The sequence below is a fragment of the Sinohyriopsis cumingii genome, chromosome 9, assembly GCF_028554795.1.
Source record: "Sinohyriopsis cumingii isolate HCF-2022 chromosome 9, ASM2855479v2, whole genome shotgun sequence".
Classification (NCBI taxonomy): domain Eukaryota; kingdom Metazoa; phylum Mollusca; class Bivalvia; order Unionida; family Unionidae; genus Sinohyriopsis; species Sinohyriopsis cumingii.
The window spans coordinates 43,270,287-43,283,484 of record NC_142969.1 but is presented as its reverse complement, the minus strand read 5'-3'; positions in this window follow the sequence as shown (position 1 = coordinate 43,283,484).

Genomic DNA, 13,198 nt, shown 5'->3' with positions numbered 1-13,198 from the left:
ATCCGCTTATGAAATCCGACTAGACCGAGCAGTGTGTGCTCTGTAAAATTTGCAGTTTTTCATTTTGGTGTCACCCCTCTGAGATGGTGTCACCCGGTGCGGTCCGCACCCCCCGCACCCCCCTAGCGACGCCACTGACTCCAATACATTCAGATAATCCTCAATAGGGTCAGATAACCCTCAATACATTCACGTAACCCTCGATTCATTCGGCCAGCCCTCAGTACATTGAGGTAATCCTCAGTACATTCGGGTAACCCGCAATGTACTCAGGCAATTCATCTAGGAAATAACCAATACATTTAGGCAACCTTCAATACATTTATGAAATCATCAATATATATGGAAAACCTTCAATACATCGAGGCAACTCTCAACATATTCAGGTAGCCGTGAGTACATTCAGCAAACCCCTCACAACAGTCCGATAACGCTCAACATATTCATTATTTAGACGCCCCTGGAGGTGTATACGGCAAAATCAGTGTTAAAGTATGTAGACATTTTTGGACTAAATGAACCTAAAGGTGTGATCCTGTACAATCCGGATTGAATGTTGCGCGCCGTGATGTCACAATGAAAGCTACACATATTGAGAAACAAATTCTTCCTACCCTCGATTGTGACGATTCCACTCGACGCGCTCTTATTTTGACCCAAGTTTAGTATATGGCTACCATTGTAAAAGTCCATCGTGATATATAATTTTCGCCTGTAAGCTTCTTGGTGACAGTTAAGGTGTAGAACACTCAATAATCAGGACTGAATAGACTTTAGTTAAAGAAAATTAGTGTTAAATCTTAAAAGAACAGTTTGTATTTAATTTAAAATGAGTAAATACGCATACATGACCCATGTGACTTGTACTATAGTAATTGAAGAAAATGATACATATCAGTCTATGCTTCTTTCATGTGTATAAATAGTATATTTGGTAACATTTATTTCAGCAAAAGCACATTAGTATAAATAAAGAACGATACTTCAAACAATATTTGCCATTTTTGTCAAAGCTAGTGGCTGCCTTTGTTTGGGCCTTTAATTTAAAATATATGTCATTAGTTTAAATTATCTGAAGACATTTTGCGAAGGAAACCATTAAATTTATTTAAATTCATTTAAATACGAGCGCACCGCTAATCAGACAAAGTTGATTATGTATAATTGGATGAATTATTCATTAGTTCTTGAACATGTAGTTGGAGTGGCTGAAGTAGTAGTAGTAACAATAACAATAGTACAGTAGAGAATTTTTAAAACTGGAAAATCTACCAAACAATTGTGACTCGAATGTTTGACTTTTCTTTAAGTTTTCGAACTTACAAGCAAGTCATTCGAGTGATGACAATTTTTTGAGTAATTGCTGCTTAAATCCATCTAAATTGTAGAGCTGTAGTGGTATCAACAGAAGCGACAATTGTGGTGGTGAAAGAAACAGCAACATCAAAAGTTTTAATCTAAAAAAACCATTCATGCACCATGATGTGAAACATCTGATCCTTGAAATGTTTTAATCTAAAACAAAAAATTCATGTACCTTCATTTTATCAGTCTACACCTTAAATAGGAAACAAAAATCTGGCAAATATTCAGACTACTAGTCGCCACGTGTAAAAATTCACAATTAAGTTTGGTAAATAGGAAACTTGTTTTACCTCCCACGGTACATTGGATTTAATTCACCACCATCCGATGGAGTTTGCTATTATGGGAAATCATAATTACAAATGATGCGTCATTAGAATCTTTAGAGCTTACGTGCAGGCAGGTGTGACACAGGGTGGGGACATTGAAAGAGAAGAAACATAGGAGCTTTACTACCACGTGAAGCAGTATACTGTTAACTGTATTAAACTAACTGAAGATTTTTAATTGTTTTTAAAGTTGTTCGTTTTTCTTAGATTTCGATTAAAACCAGGATTTCCTTTTCAGACCTTTTATCTGCATTGTTGGACGATATTTGGTTTGATATCTAGTGACCACGCATACGGTAAAGCAAGATTTATCAATATGAACGTATAAACTATATGAAAAATGTATATGCATGTTCCCACGGCAAAGGAATTATACAAATTTAAAACGATGTACGTTTACATTTCCCATTGACTCGAACGACTGCTAATGTTGAAGAGATTCATCTTTTAGTGTTCGCTTTGAAAATTTGTATCAATTCACCGTACAAAAGAAATCGAATGCACATAAGACAACAGGAAACAAGGAAAATATGAGCCTTACCACGTTAACAGAAGACTACGGGAAACATAAGATAAACAAACAATGGTCTTACCATACTCACAGAAGACTACGGGAAACAAAAGATAATCACAGGTCTTACCATATTTACAGAAGACGACGGGAAACATAAAATAAACAAGGGTCTTACCATATTCACAGAAGACTATGGGAAACATAAGATAAACACGGGCCTTACAATGTTCACAAAAGATATTTCGTTTGTTATTTCAGTAGCCGAAAAATTACTCGAATTGACATGGCTACACTTCATGAATTACTTTAAACGGCTGGTCAGTTAATTAGTTAGCTTTGAAGGGCTATGTTTCACTTTTGTTTGCTCTTTTCTTTTGTTGGCGTTTAATTTCTCTGTCTGTATGGACATTGAATATGTTTTAACGTTAATAGTGAATGGGGTCGCTTTAGCGTCAAGGGGAATTAGCATTAAAAAACACCCTGGGTCACATTGGCGTCAATGGGAAATTTAACATTACGAAAACCCCTGGGTCACTTTAGCGTCAAGGGAAATTTAACATTACGAAAACCCCTGGGTCACTTTGGCGTCAATGGGAAATTAAGATGGGAATAAATTGTGGGTCTGTTGAGCGTCAAGGGGAAATGGAACAGGGTCGGGACTCTATTTTAATAAGGTCCCGACCTGATGGGTCTATGGAAATGGAACAGGGGAAAAAATTGAAACAGGGAGGGGTCTCAATTGTTTTTAAAAAAAATAAAAAAATAAAAAAAGGGGTAGGCAATTGAAAGTCTATCTCTTTTCGAGAGATTGGAGTGGCCCTGAAAAGGGCCTTTGGTTTTCTTCTTCTAACTCCTTAACTTCTTTATCCATCCCCTTATCTTTGCCAAAATTCCCTTCTTCTTTCTCTTTTCATTTTCCTGTATCCAGTCGGCGTGACACATGGCTGGGAACTTGTTCTGGATTTTCATCCAGTTAACGTTCAGTTTCTCTAGTTCTTCCTTTTTCTTTCTATTTTCTTCTTCTTTCCTTTCTTTTCCCCACCTCTCCTTTATTTTCTTCACTTCTTCATCTATCACCTTTCTCATCTCTTCTTCCCCTTTTTTCAATTGTTCAACACCCCTTTTGACAAAGGGCCACTCTGACCGTTGTTCTATCTCTTCCAAAAACCTTCTTACTTCTTTTACCTTGTCCATGGCCTCTTTTATTGTCCCCACTTTGACATATAAGGGATTTATCAGACCTCTCAATCTCTTCACTTCCTCTTCAATTAATCCTTCTATCATCTCCCTGGCTAATTTTAGTTCGTTCACGTAGTGAAGACTTGTTCTTAACCTCCAATCTCTTTCAATCCTTTCAACTCCATATTCCCCATCCACCATCCAAAAATAAACATGCCTTAAATCATTAAACAGCTGTGACACCTCCATCTTCGTTTTGGTTATTCCGTATAATGGTTCTAACATTGAACCTTGTGGGTTCTTATAGTTAAAGCGCGGACGTGAAGGAAAACATCCCCTACTTTTCTCATTTCATATTATCTACTATCCACATACGTGAACCAGCAATAAACAAACCCCAAATCTACTATTCACACACGAAAGCATTAAAATGAAACCCAAATCTACTATCCACACAAATCAGCTTAAGCTCTTACAAAACCCAATAATCTACTATCCACACAAACTTACGTGAGCGCTTACAAACACAAACACATACACTCACAATAAGAAAAAAAGAGTCAGTGTTTATATTCACACTACTCTACATACACACATTGGCAAATCGATTACTATTTCTTTTCTAAAGGTTTGGGTAGCCCTGAAAAGGGCTGTTTGTTTTTGAACTCCAGTGACACCTGGTTAATGATGGCACCTTCCAGGCCTGGCACCACACACACATCTTCTTCCCCAGTCTCCTTTTACTTTTTTTCTTGAGAGCGCAGAGGGAGGATGATTGACTTCAGCACCCCAATCCTCTGTCTCTGGTATCTTGTAAGCCATCCTCTCTCCTATTTTCTTTTCCTCCTCTTCCGTCTGTCTTCTCTCCTCCTATTCTTTCTTTATCCTTGCCTCTTCTACTATGGCCTCTGCAGCCAGCTCATTCACTATACGCCTGGCATATTCCAGGTGCATCTGGAGTTCTAGAAGCATTACAATTCTTGTATTCATTGTCTTGCTGTTAACAGGTCGACGATGGGTAGCCCAACTGACGATTAGTTTTCAATTTATACTAAAAGCGCGGACGTGAAGGAAAACATCCCCCTAAAACACAAAATTTATCTTACCTAAATCATAACCAAACAACGCGCGGACCTAAAAGAAACACTCACTCACTTTTTTACTACCCATTACTATTTTAAAAATTTTCATCAAAAATAATATACTATCCACATACGCGGAGCAGCAATAAACAAACCCCAAATCTACTATTCCCACAAACGTACCTGAGTGCTTACAAACACAAACACATACACTCACACTAGGAAAAAAAGAGTCAGTGTTTATATTCACACTACTCTACATACAAGTCGATTGTTATTTCTTTTCTAGAGATTGGGGTAGCCCTGAAAAGGGCTGTTTTTTTGTGTGCGAAGTTGAAGCTAGGGCGATCTTTTATATTCTAAGAATGCGACGTCCTCTGACGATAGACTTTCTGACGATAGGTCTGCTTCTTCGGAAAGAGAAGAAGAACTTTTTGGTGTCGATACGACAATCGACAAAGCCTCTGTCAGGTTCAGGTTGCTGTTGTTGTTGTTGTTGTTGCTGTTGCTGATCTCTCTGCTGTTTCTGAAGTCTGTACTTCTCTGTCCATTCTTCTTTCTCCCTGTTCACTTCTTCTTTGAAGAGCTCTTCTATTAGGTCTTCAGTGACTTTTAACATTCTCACATTCTCTGTCTCTTCTGACTTCGGTCTCAGACTGTGTCTGACCCTATGCAAATTCACGTAGGCTTTGTTTAACTTAGCTAGTCTGGAGCACATCTTCATAGGAGGATGAGTCGACAATGGATGGTTAGACTGGAGGCTACCTCGGCTTTAAAGTCAAAGCGCGGACGTGAAGGAAAACATTCCTCCACGGTTTTCGAGCCGGAACGTTCAATGAGTGCCATGAGAGGGATAGTAAGAAGTCAAAGAGCATGAATCAAAATTCTTATAGCCAAACAAAAGAGAAAGGCATTTTTTTTCAAAACAACATTTTTTTAATTCAAAATCACTTAACACTAACAAACAACTATAACATGTTTAACAATAATCCAACAATATAACATCAAACATTTTTTTTCAAAACACATTTTTTTTTCCAACTAGCACATTATTTTGGACAAGGCTGACAACGTTGTGAATGAAATTGTGATTTCCACTGTCGGAAGTCATTAGGCCATTGATGGAAACTACGTTTCCTAGCTTGAGACAAAAGATAAGCATAATGGTCACAAAACCATTGATCTATTTTCACATCGTTTCTAGAAGACGAACGAGGATCAAAATGAGTCACTAAATGTTCTAAGGAATAACCCAGGCTGCGATGATGCAGAAAATACACACAATATTGTCCACACACCAAGGAATCTGTGCCTTGTAATTTCACATTATTGAATCGGGTGGTCTGGGCATTTCTTCTCATAAAGTCAATGATATCGTCTTCCAAAGGAGGCAATCCATACGAATCGAAATATTCCACACATCCTTCTTAAGGAAAGTAGACGGCTACCCAGTGGGTTCCTGGGAGATGACTGTCGTCCGTGTTGATCACATAAGCTAGATGGTCTTGAGGTTTACGATGAGGGAGTTCATCTTTAGCACAGACGACAGGATTCCAAGAAGCCGTGTACGAGCTGTGGTTCAAAAGGTAATAAAGTTCCCAGGTATCCATGTTTTGTGTGGGTTTTTTTTCTTCTTCACAGGTAATGACAAGTGATCAATTCGATCCTGACTTTTTGCTTGAAAATGTCTGACAAGTAAAAGGCGTTTAGATCCGACTTCTTACTCTGGTCAAAGAGAGATTCGTTGCGACGGCACTCCAGAGACGTTAATGGAGGAGAAGAATGTTTATCCAAGCCTTTATACCACTCGTTCAACACGAATTCTATTTCGATGTGATCCCAAGCTTTGTCCAGATATTCGTCCAGTTTTTCTTCTTGACTTAACATCAGACATTTGTCGTGTTGAATTTGACTGGGATGATCGTTGTGACATCCATAGCACTCTTCCTTGATCAGTTCTTTCATTATATCTGCCAGGAATGTAGCAAAACAGGAGACTAAATGGGCTTCTTGTTCTGGCCATCTTGACTTCGTCATGATAACTTCTTAGTCTTGGGATTCTTCTTCTTCTTCCACGGTCTCCTTACATTCCATCTTCAAAGTTTCTCCACTAGGTAAAGAGGGATAACAGTCTTCCATAGCTTCTAATAATCTAGAATGACTTCTCTCAAACTATTGATTTCTATGGTATTGTCAAATTCTGCATACAGGATGACGTTCACTGTGTGATCTGGAGGTGGATTTGCAAACTGAAGTTCCACACGAATCTGACCCGATTTTATAGGGTGGAAATGTCCCTCGTCGCTGCCTTGGTCTGGAGTGAAATCAAAACCCCACAAAACATAGCCTCCTGCATAATCGTCGTACGAAATACCGTGACTGGTGTTGGTTCCTAACTGTCCGGTGGCTTCGTACAGGGACAAGTACGATCTCAAATAATTCTTCGCGACACCAAAGTTAGGCTCAAAGGGTCGGGTACACAAGGTCTTGCCGTCGCGACTGACTACGATCTTGGACACATTGTAATGTTGAAACTCAAAAGGATTTTGATCGTGGGTTCCGTTGAAGCCTGAATTCCTGACGATACCAACAATCAAACGCTTGGGTAACTGTCCTTGGAACAGATGATCTTCGATCATAGATCGCTGTTCAGCGGGAATGGTGAACGTTTTCACTTCTACGCGTCGTATCGGATACTTGGCGGTCGTTCTGCTCAACGTCTGACTGACGTCGTTTCCCACTTTAGGTAACATTTCCACACGACGCACGTAAAGTCGGGCTTCTTGAATGATAGTTTTGTATTCATTGGCATGGGCCATCAAATGGAAAGCGGCACTGCTACGATTCAGTCTCAGACGGATATCCACCCCATTCAGCAAATACTTTTCTTGTAACCACATGTCCAAATGCAAACGATCCATCATTTCTAAACTTCGCCCTTGCAGAATTTTCTTACGACGGTCGTTAAACCCCACATTGTGAGGATTGTCATCTTCTGTCAGGACTGTGTCGCTAAACGTGGCTACACCTGTCGTGTCAGGTTTCCATACCACGCAAGCATCCAGATGAGTATTCTTGGCTTTTTTTCCGTACGTCAAGAGATTTTCCAAGTAGGCACGATATGGGTAAGTATCCATGCTGCTGCTGACCAGTTTGTTATTCAAGTACAAGTCCACTTCGCTGAACAAGGAATGCATGAAATTGTTGACAGGAGCTACTCTAGCATCGCCTCCTGGATTGGTGTTGTACGTTTCTATCACTTTCACTTTCAAGTACAGGTAACTGCTATTCAGATCGATGTAATCTTCGGGCTGTCCTTTGATTTCAAACTCGATGGGAGCGGAATCCGTCAAAGAGGAGACGGGGTGAAATTCCAAATATTGGGATTCTTGCATCGTCATCATGGTGGGGGGCATGGCAAACAGATCCAGTTTAGACTTGGAACAAGCGCAAGACTCTCGGTGCATCATTTTTCTCTGTGTCTCAATAATCGAAAACGTCTAAGTCTCGGACGGTTCTTCTTTTCTTTGCCTTTCTAGTTTTAGAAGTGTGAAGTCTGGTGAAAGGGTGTTTTCTTCGTCGTCTCTTTCTGCCTTGTCCTTGCTGAATGCCTGACTCGGTAGCGTGCAGGGCATTTATAGGTGTTTCTCGTCGGCCCAAAAGGTCTTTGCCCGTTTGCAGCAAGACATTTTTGCCTGCCCTCATGAAGGCTTCTTTAGGGTTTTGTTTGTCGATGATGACATTTTGGAGAAATTCTTTGCCTTGCGTCAGTGTCGCATCTTTCAAGGCGTGCAATCCGCGTGTCACCATCGGTTTCAACACTGGGGCCACCGAACGAAAGGCCGATTTCAGCATATCTCCTAAATCGTGTCCACGCTGTCGAGCAACCCCTCGGTACACTGGATACATGACTTACGAGTCGTGAGAGAACCGTTTTCGAAAATGGAGTTTCACCGTGACTTTTCCTTTGGTGAATGGAATATTTTGTCCCAGATCTCCTTTTATAGCAATGTTGACCGTGTCCAAATACGATTTGCTGACAGGCAAATAGTGAGGATGTACAAATTCGCGGTGAACGTGGTAAGTGTTTCCACCTTCCTCGTCAGCGTTCGTGGCAGAATCCACTTTGAAAGGAATGACACGCAGTAACGGCACAGAGGTGTGTCCCACCACGTTGTACTTCACCACATTGGAGTACACAAACATCAAATTCAGTCCTTTGTTCAGTTCTACCGGGGCACGAAATAACTTGCCAAAAGACTCGTTGTCGTAAATGATTGGTAATTCGTTTTTCTTGAGCATGGCCATTCTCATGTCCATGTCTCCTCCCAACATGTCAAACAATTCAGGACAAAATAAAATGGACACGATTTTACTCCCGTCAAATTTCATCAAGAAGCGACGAGCTGATTTGTGGTATTCCATGGTGACATTTTTTTTGGGACACTTTCCAAAGCTTTCAGAAACACGACATTAAACCTGGAGGCTATGGTGCTGACCAAATGTTGACCACTAAAATAATAGCCTGGGGGAATGAACAAGTGATAGGTGGTGTACTTTTGATTTTGTGTGCCAGGTGTTTTTATGTTATATTTGCCATGGGTATCCAAGTACTGTTGCATTTGCTCGTCATGAACTTCCACATCAAAAAAGTTTTGATTGGGAAGGACATTGAGGACTTGGGTCGGGTGAATGATTTCTACTAAAGCCACTTCCCAATGGGCTTCGTGATCTAATGGGATGGTCTGAGGTAATTTGGCCGTATAACAGCACAACGTGTTCTTGGGAAACACCTCCATGGAACTGTCGCTGGGTAAGGTTAAGTAAAATTGGTTTTGGTGACTCATAATTCCAGAGTTCTGTGGCTGTCTGAGGGGTTACTGGACGTCAGAGGAGTGTCTCCGCCCAAAATAGGGTTGGTGTTGTTATTGGAGTGGTGACTGACACTGGCACTGGACACAAGATTCCCGTTGTTCCCGTTCGAGGAGAATTTCAGGGAGGGATTGGGAAGCAGGTAACCGATGCAGCTGCTCAATAAAATGGTCCACAATTGTTTGTCTCCTTGTTGCAAACTTAAATTGGCGATGGCTGCCCCGATGACACAATACACCACGAAGATTTGGCAGAAAAAGACGATTTGCGTTTTAGGCACACGTTCTCCACACTACACCCACAAGGGTTGTTTTTGTAAATCTTGCAGAGAAGAACTAGGTGAAGGAGTGGTCGACGTAGCTGCGTCTGTGTGAAAGGGCATGATGGTCACTTCTTTTTATAGTCGATGACTTGCGAAGCGTCGATCCAAGAATCAAAACTGGGTGGATATCCTTTCCAACGTACTTTGACTTCTTTGACACGTCGTTTGCCTACTTTATGGGTTCTGCGTTCAGTAATGCTTTCGATGTCGTACACGTCGTCTTCTTTTTTGGTGACGCGTTGTAACTCGGGCAAATAAAACGTTCCTTTGAGCACTTCTCCGTTCATGTCTTCCAATTTATAGACGGCAGGATCACGGCCATGCACTCGTCCAGTGACGCGAAACAATTCGGTCGTCCAGTTAGGTAAGTAACCTTTGTCGAAAGTGCCTTTGGTTTTGCCAATGCGCACCCAATCTCCTACGGTCAACACTCCACTTTTCTTGGGGGCAGCCCTCGTCGGGGACGTACCAAACAGGCGCTCAAACACCAACACTTCGTTCTCGGGAGTCACTTCTTGCGGGGTACGTCCGATGCTTCGATGGTAAGATTGGTTGTACGCTTGCACCAGGTGCGGTAAGATGTCGATGTACTTCAGAGTGTGGTGATGCGTAAAATATTTCCACATGCGTTCTTTTCAAAGTCGCAGTATTCCGACAAACGCACAGGGAACGAATATTCGTCTTTCACAGGTTCGTTTCGATGAGGGTTGGGTGACATGGACAGGAGTTTGCTCAGGGCTGGATGACATCCGTAGGGAGGTAGACGTGAAGGTGGACATTCACCTTTAAAACGAAATCCAGTAAAGTGTCCAAGAGGACGAGTGGCATCGCTTTCGCATCCCTCAGGTTTGACACGTACAGCATCCCTTTCCATGATAGGAGTAGTGAGAACAAAGTTCCCATGATGCTTTACGGCATCGCTAAAGTCACAACGTACAGCATCGTTCCCATCGCAAGGCTCACAATCGCATTCCACTTCAGAGCCCCCAAACTTGAATTGTGCCTTTCTGAACTTGTTTTGTGTTTCTCTGAAAGTATTCATCTAGTTCGCTTGGTCTTGGTAGTCACAATGAACTATCTATCTTGCCTAGGGTTCTTTTTTTATACAGACCAATACCGATGTGTCCATACGGTAAGGTGAACTGATTGGGAAGTCGCACTCGCTTCTGGTACACGATTTGATAGACTTTTTCCAAGGGTCGACTGACGATGTGGTGAGTGGGTAAACGTACAATCTTGTTGGGTTGATAGGTGGTCACTTTAAAGTGTTCATCTTCTCTAGACTGCAAAGCTTCTTTCAATATGCCAAAGTTCACCACTCGACTGGTACGATAATTCAGAGTCAATCCTTTCACTTTAGACGTCGTGTGCACTTCTCCTTGTTTGTCCCGGTATTCGTAGCCGTAATTTTTAGGACCACCACTGGCGAAACTTAGAATCTTGTCGTCGGGGTGCTCGTCTGTCCAGGCTCCTAAACGGTCTCCTTCTATGTCAGGGTGCTGTTGACTCGGGTGATCGATGTAAATGCAACTGTCCGTGTGAAAGTACAGGACACGTTCCCCTAACAGTTCTAAAGCTTCGTACAATTTTAAGCGAGCATGAGCTGTCACGTAAGCCGCAATGATGACATTTCCAAAGGGGTCGTCTTGTACAAAGTCCAGATCTTCTTCGTAATTGACCAAGATCAAATCCTCGCGAACGACGTCCACGTGTTTCATAAATTTGGTTTTGTCGTGAATCATCTGGAAGTAGCCGGAAGGTTCGGTCAAATATTCCGTCTTGGGTAAACACGGTCGTTGTGCCATTTTTCCCCATAAGCAATTTAACATCACTTTGGCAAACGATCGCCTGCCTTCGTTTTTCTCGATGTGGTCTAAAGAGATGCCTTATTGTGCCCAGTATTTCTCTTTGAATGTCTTTTGGTCTTCGGGAGTGTGACACCAGGAAGGATAGCCACTGGCTTCTTGCTTCAGTTTCAAAAAGTCATCCACGTAGTCTGCGAAAATGCCTTTCTGCGTGGGGTCACCCTTGTGGTATTGTTGTGTCTTGGGAAAGTGACAAATTCCGTACACTTCTAACAGTTGGTATCCCATGTCCAGAGCTTTGAACAATTCTACGCTGACCTACGTCCCCGTCAAGGCCCGTTCTTCCTGGGTGTGCTGACAAGGCTGGTCTTGGTTGCACGTTTGTGCACAAGTACGGCACAAAGGAAACATCAGTTTGCCTTGGCAATGGTGAGGTAAGACGGGACGGTATAGGTTCGTGGGAGGCAAAACTTTGCACTTGATCAAGCCTTCGTATTGTCGAATGTTTTTCAGGTCGATTTGTTCCGTTAGCAATTGCGGGTGCCCTGCAGGAAAGCGACAATATTTGCACACGTAGGGATACAGCGAACACACGTCCAAGTATTTGATTTCTTCTCCTTTCTCTTCGTCGGCTTGGTACAGCAAACAGGTGGCATTGGTCCTTCCTCCGTACAAACTATCCCTCGGGTTCAGCGGGTCCATGAACTGGTAACTTTCCACGAGGCGTTTAAACTCGGGATCGGTTTTCAAACGGTGATCGTACTCGTGTTCCCACATTTCCACCACTTGGTATCCTTCCTGTTCTAACTTTAGGCGTCGCTGACAAGTGGCCTGGTACAAGTCTTCCATGGTTCGTTGTAAAAATTGATTTTTAGCGCCGCGGTCAGGGTAACAGAAGGGGCATCCATGAAATAAGCAACCGTTAAACTCGTACACGATCTTGGGGTTTTCTAAGTCCCAGCCATCGACCGAATGCGTTCCGATGGTCTTTTCGCCCCCTCCGTTGCGGGCATGCTGAATCCATTTGTCTTCCTTGTCGCACAAGTAATGTAACCAACGTAGGGCTTTGACCGAGTATTGACGTTTGACATAGTTGGTCGTTTGAGGACTGATGACAGCCACGGTGTTTTCAGGCTTGAATCGTTGCCGGTACACTAAGGAACACGCTTTGGCAATGGTGCAAGCTTCTTTCAAAGGATCGACCCCTCCGTGTTTCATAAACAGTTCTCGAAATTTTCCACAGCAACGTCGTAAAATGTCCACGTCGGAACGACAATACTTTAGCATTTCTTCCTGAAAGTCTAAAGGGTCCGAGGCGTGAGCCTGGTACCAAGCGTAGAAAGCTTCTCGTTGTTCGGTACGCATGTTGTCGGGGTCGTAATAGTGAGCCTCAGGCAAATGGGGTAGAACGGCGTGTTGATTGGCTTCCGTATTGAAAAAGTGTGGAAAGTACCCTTTAGCCATTTCTGGCATTCCAAACGTTTTAGGCATTCGACTCAAAGGCATGGCCAAATAGCTCATCGAATCTTTAAACTGTACTTGTCCCACTTGCATGAAAATGATTTTGGCTCCGTTCAAAGTCACTTTAGGACGCTCGGTACCATGTTCCGTATAGTATCTGAGAAGAAACTGTCCATCGTATCCGGAGAAATTGTGAGCCATCACCGTGGCATGACGATGACAATCCCCGTAACGTTCGATATCCTCTTGGCTCCAGGTCTCGTCGATGG